We start from the raw sequence: 16,009 nt of genomic DNA, 5'->3' as shown, positions 1-16,009 counted from the left end.
TCGTGTCGATTTAAAACACTCCCTTCGGTCGTGTATTAATTTATCGCCACTCTCGTTTCGAATTTCTTATTTGCCGCACTTGTATCGTAAATAACGATTATACAGTGCGTCTATATATTATATGTAGGTCCCGTGAATAGCCGATTCTATCCGGAACAATAACGACGAACTGGGTCTTAAACTTTTTGAGTTAAGGTTATTCATAATAAAAATAAATCAGGAGCGAGAAAATTAGACTTAAAAGGCCATTTTTAGGGTTCCGTACCCAAAGGGTAATACGGGACCCTATTACTAAGACTTCGCTGCCCGTCCGTCCGTCCGTCCGTCCGTCTGTCACCAGGCTGTATCTCGTGAGATACAGCCTGCCCGTTGTTCGTGAACCGTGATAGCTAGACAGTTGAAATTTTCACAGATGATGTATTTCTGTTGCCGCTAGAACAACAAATACTAAAAACAGAATAAAATAAAGCTTTAAATGGGGCTCCCATACAACAAACGTGATTTTTGACCAAAGTTAAGCAACGTCGGGAGTGGTCAGTACTTGGATGGGTGACCGTTTTTTTTTTTGCTTTTTTTTTTGTTTTTTTTTTGCATTATGGTACGGAACCCTTCGTGCGCGAGTCCGACTCGCACTTGCCCGGTTTTTAAACTGTATGATGATGCCTTAGTAATGTTTTTCCAAAGTGTTAAGAATTTTATTTCCCACAGGAAAGACGCCCGTTTTTCTAAACGTTTTTGATCCAACTAAGTAAAAGTCAAAATTAAGCTACTACTCGTAAAGAAGTTTGCGTCTTTTAGTACTAACTGTTAGTACCTATTTTAAACCTTGATTTCGAGTAGGTTTCCAATCACAATCGGAGGGGGCGGCTAATTGACACGCAAACAGAGTAACAACTGTCACTGTCAGAGGGCCTACCGCGAACACCGAATTTCGCAAATTGCGGGCATCTTTCTCTTTTACTCCAATCAGAGTGACAGGGAAAGATGTCCGCAATTTGCGAACTTCGGTGTTCGCGGTAGGCCCTCAGAAGCCCCGGTGCATCTGATCTGTTACATTATTCTGAGCAGTAACAATAGCGTACTAACAATAGGTATACAATAATCTAGACTAGTAAAATCTTGTTAGTAATAAATAGGACATCTCCACAAAGGCCGGGAAATAAGAGATTAATTGTCAGTATTTATATTTTAGTACATAATTAATAATTACCTATACCTAGTTCAGTAAACTACGTACAATACGAGGCGGTTAAGCAGTGCTTCAAAAAACAATTAGTGTGTTCAGGCGTCCAGATGCATTTTTGCCTTTAAATAATAATATTCTAACCTGTTAGTTAGGCAAATACACTAAAATTAAATAACTAAGATACTTAGCAACAATTTACCCCAAAAAATATCCGAAATGGTAAACATTCTAAATTAGTTTAGGTTTTAGGATCTTACCGATAGAGCATTAAATAATTGTAAGTGCATAGGTACTTACATTTGCTTCCTGCGGCGGTTGTAGCGTTCTAGACAGACTCGAAGCAACTCACTGGAAGTTTTTACATCTGCGGTAAAATTTTATTTTAAGTACCTCCTCTAGAGCTTTCTTTAAATGTAGGGAGCGCTCGGGCTCACTACTCGTCGAATATAAATTTGACGAGCATTTAACCGCCGACAGTGATGGCCACTTCCTCTAAAATTCGCTTCCGGAATTTTAACGCCTGATTAAGATTTTTAAAAAGGTATGTTTTTTGTATAGTTTGTGTCTCAACTAGTATTTAACGCATAGAAAATAGGTAAAGTAACTATTAAGTACAAGATTATAATCATGTCTCGTGTAAATTCAAAACATCTTTGTGAATATAGTGAGGAATTATTACGAATAGTTGCTGCACTATCTAAATTAAATGTAGCTATTATAAGTGCTTGGCTATCTACAAGAATTACTCTTGTAGAGTGACGCACAATGGCCTCGTCTCGGAGGATATTCAAGTAAATGCTGGTGTGCGACAAGGGTGTCTTCTTTCTCCTCTCCTCTTCCTTGTTGTTCTCGATGGCATCATGCATCAAACGATTGACAATAAGCGCCGCGGCATAGAGTGGGGACTGTCCAACATCTTAGAAGATCTGGACTATGCCGATGACCTATGCCTGCTGAGCCACACACGCGCTGATATGCAAGCCAAGCTGGACGACCTTCGAAGTGAGGCAATGAAGGCGGGACTCAAAGTCAACACCCGGAAGACACAGGAGATGAGGTGCAGGGACACAAGTACCGTGCCGCTCCTTATTGGCACAGAGGCTGTGGAGCAAGTCCACAAATTTACTTACCTCGGAAGCGTCGTGTCGGAAACTGGAGGGACCGAAGAGGACATCGCTTCGAGAATAGCCAAAGCAAGAGCAACCTTCGCACAGCTCCGCCCCGTATGGCAATCAAGCAAACTGACACGGAGAGTCAAGCTCAGAATATTCCGGTCAAACGTAAAAACCGTATTGCTATATGGATGCGAGACGTGGAAGGTCACAAAAGACATCTCGCGCCAGCTTCTGGTTTGTATTAACCGCTGCCTCCGCCGCATTCTCGGTATATACTGGCCCGAGAAAATTTCAAATGCCAACCTGTGGAGATGCTGCAATGAGACCCCGATCGACCAGCAGATCAAGCGCCGGAAATGGAGTTGGATTGGGCATACACTCCGAAGGGATCCTGACCACATACCGAGGCAAGCCCTCGACTGGAATCCCCAAGGAAAGAGGAAACGTTGCCGCCCAAAACAGACCTGGCGCCGGACTATTGTTGCAGAGGCGAAGGCTATCGGGAAGACTTGGAGCGAACTCAAGCACGAAGCTCAAGACCGATCCAGATGGCGGCGCACTGTGGACGCCCTCTGCCCCACCTAGGGGACATAGGACAATAAGTCAAGTAAGTCATAAGTACTTGGCTAGCACTTCAGCCAGTATTATTTAAGACACTCTTAAATAAAATACTTTCGTAGCATCATCGTAGCATATGTAGGTACATATAATTCAATTAAAGTCTTGTTAGTTAAAAAAACCGGACAAGTGCGAGTCGGACTCGCCCACCGAGGGTTCCGTACTTTTTAGTATTTGTTGTTATAGCGGCAACAGAAATACATCATCTGTGATAATTTCAATTGCCTAGCTATCACGGTTCATGAGATACAGCCTGGTGACAGACGGACGGACGGACGGACGGACGGCCGGACAGCGGAGTCTTAGTAATAGGGTCCCGTTTTTACCCTTTGGGTACGGAACCCTAAAAAAGCACTTTCCGGAATCTGATTCGTTTCATTTATTCAGTCACAATTTTTGATAGAGACTAGCTGATTATTACTTTCTTAGGTACATATAATTCAATTAAAGTCTTGTTAGTTAAAAAAACCGGACAAGTGCGAGTCGGACTCGCCCACCGAGGGTTCCGTACTTTTTAGTATTTGTTGTTATAGCGGCAACAGAAATACATCATCTGTGATAATTTCAACTGCCTAGCTATCACGGTTCATGAGATACAGCCTGGTGACAGACGGACGGACGGACGGACGGACGGCCGGACAGCGGAGTCTTAGTAATAGGGTCCCGTTTTTACCCTTTGGGTACGGAACCCTAAAAAAGCACTTTCCGGAATCTGATTGATTTCATTTATTCAGTCACAATTTTTGATAGAGACTAGCTGATTATTACTTTCTTTTTTAGGGTTCCGTACCCAAAGGGTAAAACGGGACCCTATTACTAAGACTCCGCTGTCCGTCCGTCCGTCCGTCCGTCAGTCCGTCACCAGGCTGTATCTCATGAACCGTGATAGCTAGACAGTTGAAATTTCCACAGATGATGTATTTCTGTTGCCACTATAATAACAAATACTTAAAACAATCTTTGGTGCTTGGAAAATGGGACGGTGCCAGGGTATCAACGCAAGTAGCGTCCAAAACTAGTACTAGCTCAAAACTAAATGGAGAGCCCCCCATCTATGTATAAACAAACTAATATTTTAGCTCAAACCTTAAATAAATAAAGTGCCTGTCACTAAAAAGTATAAAATAAAAAAGTACAAAATAAAATAGAAAAACAAATAAAAAAACCGGGCAAGTGCGAGTCGGACTCGCGCACGAAGGGTTCCGTACCATTCTGCAAAAAACGGCAAAAAAACGGTCACCCATCCAAGTACTGACCACGCCCGACGTTGCTTAACTTCGGTCAAAAATCACGTTTGTTGTATGGGAGCCCCACTTAAATCTTTATTTTATTCTATTTTTAGTATTTGTTGTTATAGCGGCAACAGAAATACATCATCTGTGAAAATTTCAACTGTCTAGCTATCACGGTTCGTGAGATACAGCCTGGTGACAGACGGACGGACGGACGGACAGCGGAGTCTTAGTAATAGGGTCCCGTTTTACCCTTTGGGTACGGAACCCTAAAAACAATAACAAACCCATAATAGCTTAATTTTATTTCTTTAAAAAAAAAGGGAATCGCCTTCAAAAACCAACCCACTGAAAAACATTAAATAATTTTAATATACCCCACCCCTATCCTTATCCATTCCTTATCCCATCCTAAAGCAAAATTCTGCCAAAAAGTAATTAATACCTAATAAATACTAATAATAAGCAAATTAATAAGTTAATAACCATCTGGGTAATTACTTAGTTTTTGAAGGTTATAGGAAAATTATTTAATGCTTTTCAGTGGGCTGGCTTTTGAAGGCGGTTCCCTTTTTTTAAAAAAGAAATAAAATTAAGCTATTTTGGTTTTGTTTTTGTTTTTTATTTGATTTTTATTTTATTCAAATCTTTTCTTAATCTTCTTCTTCTTCAGTCGGTCCCTCAATACTGAGGATCGTGACATCATATCCTTCTGTTGAAGACCAGGTTCCTCCATAGGGTTCTGTTCCCCGCTAAGCCCATGGCCTCGTGCAGTTTTAATTGCATAGGTGCCGTAATTTGAGCACACCATCTATAGTTCGTTTTTTTTAGCATTAGAAAGAAGGTAAGCGATCTTGACATGTCTTTTAATTGAAAAACGCTTTTTAAAATCAGTGACTATTACTTATGAAGGCAGAAGAATATAGACGATCGTATTAGATTCATAATTGTTACATATTTGCCGTGACTTATTTTTAAAACGTGTTTTTCAAATAAAAGACACGTCAAGATTGTTTACCTTATTTCTAATGCTAAAAAAACGAACTATAGTATGAGGAGGGCCCTGAGGTCACGTGCCTTCAACTTTGCCCGTCATTATTACTCTTTCCAGGCTATCTGGAGAGCGACGTGAGAGGTGTCCGAAGTATGACAGCATTTGGTCCTGGCATATCGTTGACAACCGGCGTTTTATGCGTAGCTCCTCTAGTATGGACTGATTGGTACGCATTGCCGTCCACGGAATTCGTAAAAGTCGGCGCCAACACCACATCTCAAACGCGTTAATACGCTTTATCATATTGGCTCGTTTGGTCCATGTCTCCGAACCATACAGAAAGATTGGGAAAACCAGAGAGCGCACAAGTCTAACCTTTGTCTGTCTTAATATACTACGATCCTTCCAAATCTTATCTATTAGCCGAGCCATAGCTCCCTTCGATATTTGAATCCTCCGAATAATTTCCCCGTCACAACTACCATCGCTAGATATGATATGACGGAGTTGAATGGACTTTTGATTTCGGTGTAAGGCTTTATAGGAAGCTTATCTTCCTAAGTGAGCCGAGGTAGGTGAAGGCACTGACACAATCGAGATCTTTTAGTTGTAAGCTTCGTGGAGGAGGGTTTTTCCGATACCTACACAAACATCAGCTTGGTCTTTGCATGGTTGACGTAAAGTCCTAATTTGATGCTTTCGGCTTCTATTCGTTTGAACAATCAACTCATCTCCTCCTCATCGGAAGCCAAGAGCGTTGTGTCGTCAGCATAGCGCAGGTTGCATATCGTCTTCCCGCCAATCGATATGCCGCCGTCCCAGTTCTCGATGGCCTTGCGTACAATGTATTCGCCCATTATTCGCCGTAGATATTGAAAAGCTTAGGAGACAATATACAGCCCTGTCTCACTCCTCTTTCCGGCTTGAACTGACCTGACAGCGTATTCTCGATGCGGACTCTGTCAGTACTTTCGGCGTATAGATTTTCTATGAGATGTGCTAAATGAGCTTTACTTAATAAAAGGGTGATATCACCCAAAGTACTTTCTTAATTTAGATAACTGTAATACCTACAAATAACACGGAGCTCTTCTGGTGATGTGATCCAGTTGGAAAGGCACTTCTCGGCAAAAAACGCAACTACATCGAATTTAGGGTCATTAAAAAGGTCCCGAGCGAGGAATATATAAACGCGCAAAGAGCAGTCGGTACAGTCAAAAATAATAGGCATAAACATAAATAGCCTGTATAAAATTACAATAGTAGAAGAGCCGGCCGTAAATTTTTTAACCGACTTGATACCACGATGAAATGCACAATGGTTTCCCATAAAAGTGATGCTAAGTCCGAATTCGATAGTCTGCCACGGCGGAACTTGCCGAAAGTACGAAAAAGAAGGCCACTTCCGGTGCGGAAAAAGGGGGCTGATTTAACCCATCTGATACCGAAATAATAGTTATGGCAGCAGTTAGAAATTTATATGTAGACACAGAAAAGCGAAGTCTGCCAGTATTTTTTTGCCGGAAGTGCTTGGCAGACGCTCTCAAAGGTGGCCACCGGGACCCCTAATTTAACCCATCTGATACCACCATGAAACCAATTCCAGTCGGTAGGTATGAACCCTCATGTCAGGAATATATAAGTCTGCCAAGGCTTTTCCTGCCGAAACACCTTGGCAGACGAGATTATGTGAGCAAGGTAACCATCGGTTACCCTACACTACCCCATCTGATACCACCATGAAACCAATTCCAGTCGGTAGGTATGAACCCCCATTTTAGGAATATATAAGTCTGCCAAGGTTTTTCCGGCCGAAACACCTTGGCAGACGAGATTATAAGCAAGATGACCATCGGCTACCGTACACTAACCCATCAGATACCACGATGAAACCAATTCCAGTCGGTAGGTATTTATTTATTTTATTTTATTTTTCAAAGGCACATACATATACATAATCAATTTTAAAGCAATTTTTTAAGCCTTGGCAGACTTATATATTCCTGAAATGCGGGTTCATAACTACCGACTGGAATTGGTTTCATGGTGGTATCAGATGGGTTAGTGTACGGTAACCGATGGTCATCTTGCTTATAATCTCGTCTGCCAAGGTGTTTCGGCAGGAAAAGCCTTGGCAGACTTATATATTCCTGAAATGAGGGTTCATACCTACCGACTGGAACTGGTTTCATGGTGGTATCAGATGGGTTGATGTAGGGTAACTGATGTACACCTTGCTAACATAATTTCGTCTGCCAAGGTGTTTCGGCAGGAAAAGCCCTGGCAGACTTATATATTCCTGAAATGAGGGTTCATACTTACCGACTGGAATTGGTTTCATCGTGGTATCAGATGGGTTAGTGTATGGTAACCGATGGTCATCTTGCTTATAATCTCGTCTGCCAAGGTGTTTCGGCAGGAAAAGCCTTGGCAGACGTATATATTCCTAAAATGGGGTTTCATACCTACCGACTGGAATTGGTTTCATGGTGGTATCAGATGGGTTAGTGTAGGGTAACCGATGGTTACCTTGCTCACATAATCTCGTCTGCCAAAGTATTTCGGCAGGATAAGCCTTGGCAGACTTATATATTCCTGACATGAGGGTTCATACCTATATACCGACTGGAATTGGTTTTATGGTGGTTTCAGATGGTTTAAATTAGGGGTCCCGGTGGCCACCTTTGAAAGCGTCTGCCAAGCACTTCCGGCAAAAAAATACTGGCAGACTTCGCTCTTTTGTGTCTACATGTAAATTTCTAACTGCTGCCATAACTATTATTTCGGTATCAGATGGGTTAAATCAGCCCCCTTTTTTCGCATCGCAAGTGGCCTTCTTTTTCTTACTTTCGGCAAGTTCCGCCGTGGCAGACTATCGAATTCCGACTTAGAATCACTTTTATGGGAAACCATTGTGCATTTCATCGTGGTATCAAGTCGGTTAGAAAATTTGCGGCCGGCTCTTCTACTACAAAATATGTCAACAGCAGGTAGAGTTAGACCAAGATAAGGCTGCAATGATTTTGATGATGAATGACGAGTTATTTCGTCATAATTTCATAGAAGTTTGACGTTTAAAATAACACTTGCACTGCGTGCACCTAGGTAACTATCAAAGTCGTCACAGACTTTTTCTTGGTCTACATACATACATATAGGTATGTACCAACGGAGTTAAACTTTCACCATGATTTACATGTAGGTACTTAGTTACCCGATAAATTTAAAAGATCATAAAATACGGAAATAAATCAACAAAGCGAACGTGAGGAATTGATTCCAATCGGCACTAATAACAAAATCGTTCGGCTTAAACGCGGTAGCTCCATGAAATTAATCACAGTCAGGGGCCTACCGCGAAAACCGAAATTGCGGGGATGTTTCTCTTTTACTCTAATGAAGGCGTAATAAGAGTGACAGAGAAAGATGCCCGCAATTTGCAAACTTCGATTTTCGCGGTTATAGCCCAGTGACGGTGCAGTAGAGTTTTTTATTTAAATATACTTATAAATTTACTTATAATTTATAAAATACTTATAAATTAAGCTTCAGTAGGTTGCCGAGATAAATAAGAACAAAGACAGGATCTAGTACTAGTGCATGTTTCGGCAAACGAAAATCTGTCTTTCTTATGTTATTTAAATGAGAATAAACAAGCTCTGTACGACAAACTTAGACGATTCGCGAATTACTTAGTGATGTGCGCAGCGACAACCTCTTTTAATGAAGTAACAAACGTCAGACAATCCCTCATAAAGAAGCCGGCGGCGACAGCGTGACAGCTACTGATGCGTCCGGGATGCACCCGTGCGTTGGGACGCGCCGCACGACCCGCTCATTTGCACCTCATAAAATTTGCATTTTGCCTCGTGGGAGCGGGGACGTGCGCAAATATCTGACTAAGTACCTGCTACTTCCCGTGACGTCGCTTGTAAAATACAAAAACAAATCAATTAACATACTATTGCTGACTAGGGAATGCAATCTCGATATCACGAACCCTTTTAGGTAGTTGGAGATTTTTTATCAAAATGACTCATTTGTAATTACCCTGTCAAATCTCGATCTCGTCCTGATTAATCTCGATCTCCAAAGTCTGACGGTCGAGATATCGAAACACCCAATCTCGGTTCAGATTTTTCGCACGAGATCTCGAATCTTGCATGCAGTCCCTATTGCTGACGGACCAAACCCTTTGGTTCCGTACCTGAAAAGGAAAAAATTGAACCCTTATAGGATCACTTTGTTGTCCGTCTGTCAAGACCCTTTATCTCGGGAACGGGGAAGGTATCGAGTTAAAATTAAAACCATTTTGGCAAGTAAAATATCGCCTTATCTTATACTTACCTATTACAAGTACCTACCGGGAAAAATCTGAAATCTTGTAAATAATAAATTAAATTAGTACGGAACCCTCGGTGGGCGAGAGCGACTCGCACTTGTCCGGTTTTTATTTAACCCTTTGACCATTATTTTTTTGTAGCAATGAATCGAGTACTTTGACAATACGCACAGCATGAATTATTTTTTGAGAAAGAGAAATATATATATATTACTCGTATTTCGGGGTTTCTGAATTATAAGACGGCAATATGTTTGCCGCTATCAGCCAAGGGCAGTAAGTGACAAGACCGTCATGTCAGTTTGCCGGGGGAACTACGGGTGGCATGAAGTATGATAACATGAATAAATTAAAAACCAATAGAATGATAAGAAATAATTAAAACCTTTATTTTACTTAAAAAGATTTGTTTATTCTATTTATAATATTTTTAATATACATAGGGAGACCATAGGGCTGGCGCTTACCTCTCCCAGCGCATATCGCTGGCAATACAGAGAGGTAACGCAGCCAGCGTTATGGGCTCAATGCCGCAGGCGGAGGTTCTAGAAGGGGTATTCTCTTTATAACTTCTTTTTATTTTTATAAATTTTATTAGTATAATTTAGTTTTTATATAATATTATAAGTATTAGTTAAATTTTTAAGTAGGTTTATTTTAATTTTAGTTTAGTTTTTAAATCTTTAATTCATAGTTAGTTTTAATGTTTTTATTTTTTTTTTATTACTTAAGACTTCATTTAAGCAGTATTATTTTATGGTAGAGTTTTTAACATTTATATAAGAAGGTTAAATAAATATACATATACTATTATATGTAGGTATTGTATATTATTTCCAAGTAGGTATTGTAATCCCAGCAAAGCTGTGGATAGGTTGCTAGCATGTAATAATTTGAAGTATTGAATTAAGTTATTGCTCCATATATAAACCAATAACAATAGTCGCCTAACCTACCCTTTCCTTTAATAAACACCAGAGACTTAACGGATAGTGGCAAATATATTGCCGTCTTCATTTTTTTAAATTATCAAATAAGAGATTTTTTTCTTTAAACTTTATATCGCCAAACTTGTCTCGGAAACTAGAGAATTGTTACTATCGGATAAATCCAGCAAAGAAAAATTTATTTGCAAACATTTTTGTTCAAATGTAGCCAATAGTTAAAAATCTAAGTTCAGGCCAAAGAATCATCATTTAACAAGGGATGGAATAACGTTTATCAGCTCTCCTTTTTTTCGTAGATTGGTACGAGTATATTATTCTCTTATGCGAACCAAAATTTATATTAACTAACAACACGTTCATTGAGAAAAAAATAAAATATCTGAGTGGTATGACGGAAAATATCTTGCCGTTACCCACTAAAGGGTTAAATAGATTTTAAGCTAAATAAAAAATCAATGAAGATCATTTAAAAGAGATTATTTTGACCCGATCCGAAGAAATATTTACAAAGCTCCAGCTCCAAGAATCCAGTACCTACCAGGGAATCCAGGAATTAGACACAGGAGATATAACACCAGTACTTACCTACGACAAAAAACACATAGTTTTAAAGTTGTAATAAAGATGACAATTAGCAGGATATTTATACTATATTTGCAATTTTTAGTAGGGATGTACCGACTAGTCGCCGACTAGTCGGGAAAGCCGACTATCCGGCCACATTTGTAGTCGGCGACTAGTCGGCAAAATGGCACTTTATTAGTGTAAGAAAAACAGAAAAAAACAGAAATCAACAGTCAATATTTACCATAGGTATTATGTTTTATGTTTATTTTACTAAAATACCTATTCAGGGTGCATACGAAAACTTTTGTTCATATAATTGACCGTTTGATCGTTATCGTATGTTGGTGGGCTGGTGTTTTCCTCTACAGGTCAATCTCAACTGATTCTCGTGTAATTTCATGTGCAAGTCCGATAGTTAAATTTTTTTATTATTACTCAGTTTTTGTTTTTTTTTTAATGGTGGGGATATGAGGAACTATTAATGTTATTGCAAAATTTAGAGACTAGGTCAGGGGACGTTGCTCGTAAAGACGCTGACCACAGGGGATAGGTTCTTAACTGGCGACTACGTACGGGAAATAGAGCCTTGGAAATACCTCCTACATGCTGTACTGACGGTCTGCTCTGGATCGCAAAATAAAAGAACTAAAGACAGAAATTGAACGAGGAGTTTAAACCTGTAGAGAACACCTTTTAGCCAAGCTAAATTATGATGAATAGCGCAACCAAAGGAGCAAAACTAATACTGTTTTTCACCTGAACTTATACGAAACTAATAATCTGGCCGACTAGCCAACTAGTCGGCCGACTAATCGGCCATTCGAGCGCCGATTAGTCGGCTAGTCGGCCAAATCAATACTCGGTACATCACTAATTTTTAGCCATAACAATGGGTAGGTAGGGATATTTATTTGAAAACATACAATATAAGTATGCCCCATAAATCAAAATCTACGAAACCGGCCTTTTTTGCCACATGGGTTGGGTTGGTCAGCCAATGTTTTTCAGGTAATCTAATTACTTATTCCCATCCACCTCACCGAGCTTATGGCTTATGGCTAAAGTTTGAAAAACACCCTGTATGTAGGTAGTAGAGCATGGCGATTGGCGACATTAGCGATATTGATCCGTCCGTGTGGTGGCGTTGGCGAAGTCACCGGGAATCCCGTAACGCGCGCCACACGCCGGCCAGCGCCGCGCCGGTCGCCCAACCAGCTAAACTAATACTTACTGAAACAGCGAGCGGATACCGGGTTGCGGCTTCAGTGCGGCCTAAGGTAATTAATAATTTTTGGCAAAAAATTTCATTTTTGGTACAAGCTTATATCGCTGACTGTACTTTTCTTTCCACAGGCAACTAAAATACTCATCGAGACAATTCTAACAACTCCAAACACAATTAGTTTGCTTTGCTTTTTGTCAGAGTTCCCATAGGCACCTGCCTCCATCATCAGAGCTTCATATCATCATAATATTGCATTGTCATCCGATTTACATATGTAGGATGCAAAATTGCAGCTCAATCAGAAATCGGGAAATGGGTCAAATTTAGCTTCCAAGCCCACCCACCCACACTAACATACATACTAAAATAACAGGGCAAGTTAAATAAAAGCTTGTAATATTATTTTACTTGTCTTTAAATATTATTTTACACCCATTCATACCTACCTATATTACCTTTTGCCAAAAGAGTGGATTTAAAATTTTCTAATGTCAAAAAATCAATGGGTATCTTAGGTAGCTAAAAATAAACAAAATGCATGTGACAAAGACCAAAAGTTGGGGAATCAGACGAATCAGTAGGACAACAATATTTATACTGATTTATACAGAAATTACATGGTTTATTAGAAAACACAGTTCCCCTAATGAGGGCGCCACTGGACGGACGTTGGCCTCTGAATAAGTGGCAATGGAGTGGTATATCATAGGTTGCCCTGCGGGCATTGGGAGCTGACATCTGCTTGTTAACCAAATTCCTGATCAACCATCATGTCCACCATTCTATATTTATAGATAAGTACTTACTGATAATATTAAGCATTAACTACTAGTTAGTGAATCACTTAATTTGATTGCTATATCTCGACTCGGCTAACCACTCCCTGATATGTGTGTGGTGTCAGTTAACAGACGGAAGCCTTTGGAAACGATTATATTATGAGTGAAATGGGTCGTGAGCGTAACTGCGGTTGAACCCGCAGCTGGGCACTCATCGCACTAGGCGGTCCTAGCCACCGATGACCGTAATTAAGCGTTTGTTTACAACGCTGCCCGTCGGCTCGTAAACTCAGCGCTATGCGGAAGCATTCTGAAACTCCTTAAGGCGGTATTTCACTAGTGCGCGGCACAAGCATTATTGTACTGAAGGTACCTATATACTTTTGCCGCACACTGCATGGTACAATCCCGCCTTTACGTTGGGCCATTCACTAACATAACAGCAAATACAATACAACAAACCATAGGTACTCGATCAACTATTAAGTAGTAGAATTTTAAATGAGAAGAGTCCTTATTTTTAGGGTTCTGTACCCAAAGGGTAAAAACGGGACTGTATTACTAAAAGACTCCGCTGTCCGTCCGTCTGTCTGTCTGTCACCAGGCCTCACGAACTGTGATATACATTTTCACAGATGATGTATTTTGTTGCCGCTATAACAATAAAGTTTACTCTATTTTTGTGAATATCTATATTATTTTTTGTAAAGAAAACGTAATTTCATTATAACATGACTTTATTGACTGCCGTGTTTATATTTCATCAACTAAACCAAAGACTACATTTGACAAGTAAAGTTGGTCAAGCAGATCTTGTCAGTAGAAAAAGGCGGCAAATTTGAAAAATGTAGGCGCGAAGGGATATCGTCTCATAGAAAATTTGAATTTCGCGCCTTTTTCTACTGACACGATTTGCTTGACCATCTATAACTTCAAAGAGGCAGAACATACCGCCCACCAAAATACTTATTTTATACTTAAATAGCTTTGACTTAGTAAAAAAAAAACATTAACATAAATAGCAATTAACTCTTGTCAGAAACCCTAATCGAATGAAATATTCAACTTAACTTAAATTAGACAAGGTTGTAGAAAAGTATAGAAGGCAATAGAGAGTACTCTCTCCAGGCGGGTGTTATGCCTGGGGACCGAAGTCCACTGAGAGTTGGTCGGAAGTTATATATATAGTAACTGACATTATAAACTCCGTAAGCGCGATGTAGGTCTCACATACTAATTGCCTTCTAGACGTAGTAGCTTCTTAGTTGTTTTTGTACGTTCTAGCTCCCTAATGCCATCTGTTAGATTATTGTGGCACGACGTTGGCAGTGACAGCTAGAGGAGACGCCACAAGGTTATAAAGATATTGGGAATTACGTGGGATAGAAAAGAGGATGTATTCAAAATTACAGTAAACTTACCAAATTCTAGAATCCCGACAACGAAGAGACAGATAATATCAGAAGTCGCAAGTCTGTTCGACCCATTCGGATGGTTAGCTCCTGTAATAATAACAGCCAAGGTGATGATACAACTGTTGAGGAGAGGGAAAATGATTGGTCATCTTATACGACATGACGCTTTTATAAATAACATAATAGAAGGAAAGATTGCAGGCAAGAGAGGAAGGGGAAGGCCGAGGATAAGCTACATAACACAAATAAAAGAAAAGGTAGCTGTAATGTCGTATAAGGAAATCAAGGAGGCGGCCCTGAATAGAGTCAAATGGAGAGAGCTACACCGACAAGAGTCTAACTCTTAAATTTACGACGACGATAACAATAAATACTAAAAACAAAATAAATTAAATATTTAAGTGGGGCTCCAATACAACAATCGTTATTGTTTTGCAGTTTTTTGCGTGAGTCCGACTCGCACTTTGCCGATTTTTAATAAATAATGCTTGTTGTTTCAAAAGTGTAAGTAAACAGGTACAACAGTATAGTCTGTTCGAGAAACGGAAAACGGTGAAAAATAGATATAATACTCCTGAAAATACGTGTGATACCTCATTAGATTTGTAATGACGTCTAGAAAAATGTATTCGAAGCGTGTATTAGCACACAAAAAATATCAAAAGTTATAAACAAAAAAAGGGGGAAGAAAGTAGATATTTTTTTATTTCCCCAATATCTCAAAAAGTATTAATATTTAAGAAACCAAAATTAATATTATAAAAGAGGAGGATATTTCCAATAAAACATTCTATACTTGCAGAGCTGTATCTCCATTATTTATACTTTTTATTAAACGTGATCTGGCTGTGCATCGCAAAATAACAGGATCTTAGAAAGGTGGCAGTGGCTAGCCCCGGAAATAAACAGATGTGATTTTCGGATATATGTTTTTTGACTATATGATAAGAGATTTCATGCTAGTCGAAACACGAATGCTTAAAATTTTCTCGATAGAAAATAAATCCAAAGTTACCTCTTCATTTTCCTTAAGTACCTCAGTGCAACTAGAAAACACATCCATATCCAGCATAATCCACTTTAAAGTAAAGGTTTTCATCTCGTCTTAATTGTCATAGCAAAGAATATTTACTTATTATCATTATACCGACGGATTTATCATCGTTTTTGATTTTATGAATTCAACTGAAAACGCCCATTTTACGCAATTCGGCTTCTCATTCTGTCATGCGTCAAAGTCATAAGTGCATCCTTTATGCCAGTAATGTTAGATGGCCGTCGGGCCTCAAAGAGGTAAGACCTATGTCAAATCGCTCAGCGCTCCGGATTACGTAAAATTTACATATCCAATAAACGATGAGTCGTAGCTCCATTGAGTAGTAACGGAATCGGAGGTCTACTACAGGTGGTGACATCTTTACAGGCCTATACGTTACGCATGTGTGCGTGTTTGCTTAGCTAAGTCAAAATATATACTCTTTGAACAATTACAACGGGTTAGGAAATTTCGACAGTTGTTGTAATGTATTGGTGGCTGTGTGATATTAGGCATCAGTGAAAATTGCGTCGCCTATGAGTGACCGATCTTC

This window comes from Cydia splendana, chromosome Z (genome assembly GCF_910591565.1).
Source record: "Cydia splendana chromosome Z, ilCydSple1.2, whole genome shotgun sequence".
NCBI classification, from domain to species: domain Eukaryota; kingdom Metazoa; phylum Arthropoda; class Insecta; order Lepidoptera; family Tortricidae; genus Cydia; species Cydia splendana.
Note: the sequence above shows the minus strand (reverse complement) of the source record.